This window comes from Xyrauchen texanus, chromosome 3, assembly GCF_025860055.1.
Source record: "Xyrauchen texanus isolate HMW12.3.18 chromosome 3, RBS_HiC_50CHRs, whole genome shotgun sequence".
Taxonomy (NCBI): Eukaryota; Metazoa; Chordata; class Actinopteri; order Cypriniformes; family Catostomidae; genus Xyrauchen; species Xyrauchen texanus.
Window position 1 is genome coordinate 15085488 of NC_068278.1, and position 6000 is coordinate 15091487.

The following is a 6000-nucleotide window of genomic DNA, read 5'->3' on the forward strand; positions in this document are numbered from 1 at the left end:
ACTTATTACAAAAGTATCCCTCACCTTTATGCCCTAATATGAGTTTGCTTTAGAGAGCTTTTATTATCTTTTGGTCACACGCCTCTGAAAACCTCTTTTTCACTTATAGTGAATGCTTTACTGTACATCAAAATCTTAAAATAAGGTAAGAAAATTAGTATTTGTTAAAAAACAAATAATAATAATGTGTTTATAAACACATTTCTCTATTTTTCTTGCAACTATGAATAAAAATTTATAACATTTAGATGCAATAAACATCATTTTACAAATGGTCTGTACATTGTAAACAATGTGCAATGGACTATTCTGAATTTGTGTTTGGCAAACAACACACTATCAATAGTCTCACAGAAAAAGGTGTACACATTTGAATTGATGCAAAGATGTCTAACGGGTATGGGGTCAATATCAGGGTGCTGGAATATTAGAGAGCAACATGCTGACTTCCCACATGAGCATGTTGATAGTAAAGGGAGATATTTTCAACTGTATTTATCAGTAAATAAATTCAGTGAATGTAAAATTAGCTAATTTGAAATTGTAATTAGGTTTTTATAGCTTATTATTATTATTATTATTATTATTATTATTATAGGTTTTCATATTATGAAGGAAGAAAACTGGTTATGTGAAAATAACATAATAATAGACCTACACTAATAAACACTAGTTTTACAACCATGAATCAAATGGCATTGCTTTCAGATGCGATAAACATACATTTACAAAGGATCTGTACATTATGTGCCCAGTAACACAGAGGAGGACTGAACATCTTGGTTACATTCATAACCTCTATTTCCTGATGGAGGGAACGAGACATTGTGTCGATGTAGTGACACTAGTTGTCACCCTTGGGATCCCCAAACACCTCTGATCTTTGAAAAAAGGCCAATGGGAACTGGTGAGTGGAATTTGCATGCCACTCCACTGGACACACGTGTATAAAAGGAGCTTCCTCGTAACCACTCATTTAGGTTTTGTACTGAGGAGCCGAGACAAGGTTCCGGCCATTTCAGTAGGTAGTTCAGTGTTGTGGCAGGAGGGACACAACATCTCATTCCCTCCATCAGGGAACGGAGTTTACAAAAGTAACCAAGACGTTTCCTATCTGTCACTCACTTGACGTTGTGTTGATGTAGTGACACCAGGGGTCCCTGTACAAAATGGCATGACTAGCTGAACTGTGTTGCTGAACGGTGTGAGATGGGCAAGATGTTGCGTGCCTCGTAGCCAGTGCACCTGGCAATCACGTAACCTCCCCAATGCACATAAAAGCGTCATACGGTCCCCCGCACATCAGGGACAAGTCGGCTGCGCAAAAAATGGGGACAGACTGCCCCAGCCGTGGCCTCTTCTCTTTTTTCTCCCCAAAAAGTATGGAAATCATGTCCACATCAGGGAGATGTCCCTTCCCAAGGGGAAGACACCACGGAGACCACACCCTACCCGAAGGGGAGGTCATTTTTTGGAAACCTGTCACATGGCCTTACCGAGTTGTGTCAGCAGTGCCACACGTGGAGAAGTCCCCATGGTAGGTCCTACCCAGAGGGGAGGAGCTCTAAAAGCACAGTGACCAGTGGCAGACGGAACTCTGCCCAAGGAAGATGTGGGTTTACCAACGGGGAAACCGTCTTGTGGAAGATACATCACAGGGGGTTACTTGCAGGCAACCAGTTTATGTGGAGCTCCTACCCCAGTACAGGGCCTATTAGCACACGTACTGGGCCGGCATCGAGTTTCTCTGCAAATTCGCCTGCTACAGGTCTAAGGAGGAAGGACATCCAGGGTCCACGACTTCGTAAACATGGCTAGGGGTAAAAAGCAAACGTCTCCCCCTCTAGAAGGGGAAAGGTGCTATACGCAAGCGGTACACCCAGCCAATTGTCCCGCAAACTTACCTGTTTGTACCTGACAACACAAGGGATGAAACCGGCTCAACCCAGAGATTGAACCTTGCAAATTTGTTGGCCATTGCCCAGCCCGCTGCTTTGCAGATGTCTGCTAAAAAGGCGCCATTGGTCAGAGCCCAGGAGAACACCACACTCCTATTAGAGTGTGCTCGTTGCACCTCCAGGCATGTGTCACTGACAGAGAATGTCCGCAGATCCCCTACCCTCTTGATGGACGTGGGTGGGGGGTGTTGGTGTCGCGTGGAGAGTGTTGTCCGATAACCAAGTCTGGGTGGATGTGTACTGTGCCCTTCATCCTCCCTCATCTTGTTGGCTCACTGGGGGGAATGCATATTGAATAGCCCCCGGAGCCATCTGTGTACCAGCGCATCGGGGAGCCTCGGTCAGGGCCTACCAAAGCGGGCAGTGGGAGGATTCCTGGGAAGCGAACAGGTCTACCTGCGCTTGACTGAATCGCTTGACTCCAAATCAGCTGGACCACCTGGGGGTGGAGTCTCCACTCTGCCCTGAGTGTGACCTGCCGCGATAGCGTGTCTGCCACACTTTTGAGTTCCATTTCTGTTCGCCAAGAACAGAAAACTGAGGCTGCAGTGGCACACCAAACTGGACAGCTTTGAAACACGATTTATGCTAAATGGTAGGCCCACTGCAACCTCAGCTTTCTTCCTTGACCGACAGAACTGGAACCAGACGTCGTCTTCTGCTGTCGTAGCCCATCCACCTCAAGGTTCAACGCGTTGTGCATTCTGAGATGCTATTCTGCTCACTTCAATTGTACAGAGCAGTTAAAAGAGTTACTGTAGCCTTTCTGTAAGCTCAAACCAGTCTGGCCATTCTCTGTTGACCTCTCTCATCAACAAGGCGTTTCGGTCCGCAGAACTGCCGCTCACTGGATTTATTTGTTTTGTTTTTGGAACAATTCTAAGTAAACTCTTGAGACTGCTGTATGTGTAAATCCCAGGAGATCAGCAGTTACAGAAATACTCAAACCAGCCTGTCAGGCACCAACAATCATGCCACGGTCAATATCACTGAGATAATTTTTTTTCCCCATTCTGATGGTTGATGTGAACTGTGGCAGGGCGCAGGGCCTAATCAGGCTAATCAAGCCTCCGAGAGGGATAAAGGCTGTATACAGAGGGTTGTGCAGGAGAGAGAGATCGTTTATGGACATGTACGTCATGTGTGTATATGTCTTTTAAGTTTATAATTAAAATATTATTTATATTATCAAGCCGGTTCTCGCCTCCTCCTTTACATTGAACTGATTACACTGGTGCCGAAATCCGGGAAGTAGGAGGGATACGCCGTAGTAGCGTTCTCGCCACTACCATCCACCCCAATGGAGCAGCCGTGGCCATCTGCCGGGGGACGAGGAGCCCGACCGCCTGGAAGCGGAGGACGGCAGCCGACCGTGAGGGGAGAAGGGGCTCCTAACCGACCGCCTGGAGCGGTCAGGGCCGCTGCCAGGGGTGGAGGAGTCCCCTTCGGGCACGCCCTCCCCCAGGGAAAGAGTGGGGGAGAGGGGGGTGTACGTCATGCCGGGGGCTCCCCTGCATGAGAGAACGAGGGAGTAATGAACATTAACTGAAGCTCCTGCATGCGTATCTGCATGATTTTATTTTTTGAACTGCTGCCACATGATTGGCTGTTAGATAACTAGTTTTGACTATAAAAACTCTGCCAGTACTGTACAGTAAGACAAAATACACGTTAAAAATACATTCTCTGAAAAACCTAAATATCTTATGCAGTGTTGTTTCTAAAACAAGATCAAAAACTGATCTTGTTTTAAGGATTGTTTTATATTTTTACAGGAAAACAATACAAAAATGATTATCAAGAATATGAATTTTGCTCTAATATCAAAGGGCTTACTAGAAAAAAATGAATTATGATCCAAAGTGAATTTTCCTGATTAAAAAAATATGATTGCGTCTGGTAACATGTGCATGTAAAATGGCTAGAAATAGCATTTAAGCATAGTGTAAAACTGACAATTTACACAAGATTTATTTATATTACTTCTGCTCCAAACTGACTTCAAACTTACTTCTCTGTCTGCTTTTATGAAAGTAACACATCATAAGAAAGTGTTTCACTGCTGTTCAAATGCTGTTTGATTGCATTATTTATATGTATAAATGTTTTCAATCTGAAAGGACTAAATATTAAATAAAACAAATGACAATAAAATGCAAAGTAATCTCTTCAGTAATCAAAATACTTTTTGAATGTAACTGTATTATAATTACCAATTATTTAAATTGTAACTGTAGTGGAATACTTACTTATATTTTGTATTTTAAATACGTATTACCGTTACATTGATTGATCCAAGATGGCGGCGCGGTAGCACGCAGCGGCCACTCCGGATCCACAATGGTGCTATTTTTGTTAAAAAAGCCCGACTTTTGCAACACATGGACATCGGAGCAACCAGTGTTCGTATCTACCATCGCCAGACACTACTCAAATATAAGACTCATGCAAAAACCAAGCTGCATGATGACCTGCAGGAGGCGCTACGCGTACTCGGCTTGCTGCGGAGACCAGGCCTCCAGCCCTCGCCTGATGCCGGTGGCCGGGGGAGAGGACGTCGTAGCGGTGTGCGTGAAAGCGGAAGCGCGGAAAGAGGGCGGGGTCCATGCTAGGCTAAAACAAACCCTAGCCGGCCGGCTCTCCCGTCTATCCTGCTCTCAAATGTTTGCTCCCTGGACAATAAACTGGACTATATCCGACTCCAGCAGGCTACGCAGTGTGAGTTTAGAGACTGCTGCGTCTTTGTTTTCACGGAGACGTGGCTCAGCGACAGAGTTCCGGATGCCGCCATTCAGCTAGACGGGCTTGCCTCGTTTCGTGCCGACAGAAATACAGCTCTCTGCGATAAGACTCGCGGTGGTGGCTTGTGTGTTTACATCAACACGGAATGGTGCAAGAACTCTATGCTAGTCTCTAGTTACTGTTCATTGCTGTTGGAGCTTGTGACTGTTAGATGCAGACCTTTTTATCTACCACGGGAATTCACCACTGTTTGCATAACCGGAGTTTACATTCCCCCCAGCGCTAACGCTAAGGAAGCGCTCTGTGAACTGTATGGGGCTATGAGCGAACTGCAGAACGCTCACCCCGACGGACTGTTTATTGTCGCCGGAGATTTCAACCATGCAAATCTCAAGACAGTGCTCCCTAAACTCCATCAGTATGTGGACTTTGCAACGAGAGGGCTGAACGCGCTTGATCTTGTTTACACAAACATCCCAGGTGCGTACGGGCAGAGCCCCGCCCCACCTCGGCTACTCAGACCACATCTCTGTTATGTTAATTCCAGCATACAGACCGCTCATCAGACGCACAAAACCGCTTCAGAAGCAGGTGAAAACCTGGCCAGCAGGAGCCATCTCTGCTCTTCAGGACTGTTTTGAGTGTACTGACTGGCACATGTTCAGGAGGCTGCAACATATGGCGATTCTACCAACTTGGAGGAATACACAGCATCAGTGACCAGCTACATCAGCAAGTGCATTGATGATGTCACTTTCTCCAAGACCATCACCACACGCTCCAACCAGAAGCCGTGGATGACTGCAGAGGTGCGCACGCTGCTGAGGTCCCGAGACTCCGCCTTCAGAGCAGGCGATAAGGCAGCCCTAAGAACAGCTAGGGCCAAACTGTCACGGGCAATCGGAGAGGCAAAGCGCGCTACGCCCAGAGAATCCACAGTCACTTCCAGGACAGCGGTGACACGCGGCGCATGTGGCAGGGCATCCAGGCCATCACCAACTACAGGACAACATCAGTTGCCTGTGACAAAGATGCCTCCCTTCCAGATGCGCTGAACGACTTCTACGCTCAGTTTGAAGAGCAGAACGACGTGATGGCGAGGAAGTCCACCCCTCCTCCCAACGACCAGGTGCTCTGTCTTACCACGGCAGATGTGAGGAAAACTCTACGTAGAGTCAACCCACGGAAGGCTGCTGGACCAGACAACATTCCTGGCAGAGTGCTCAGAGGATGTGCAGACCAGCTAGCAGATGTTCTTACCGACATCTTCAACATCTCTCTGAGCAGCGCCGTTGTTCCA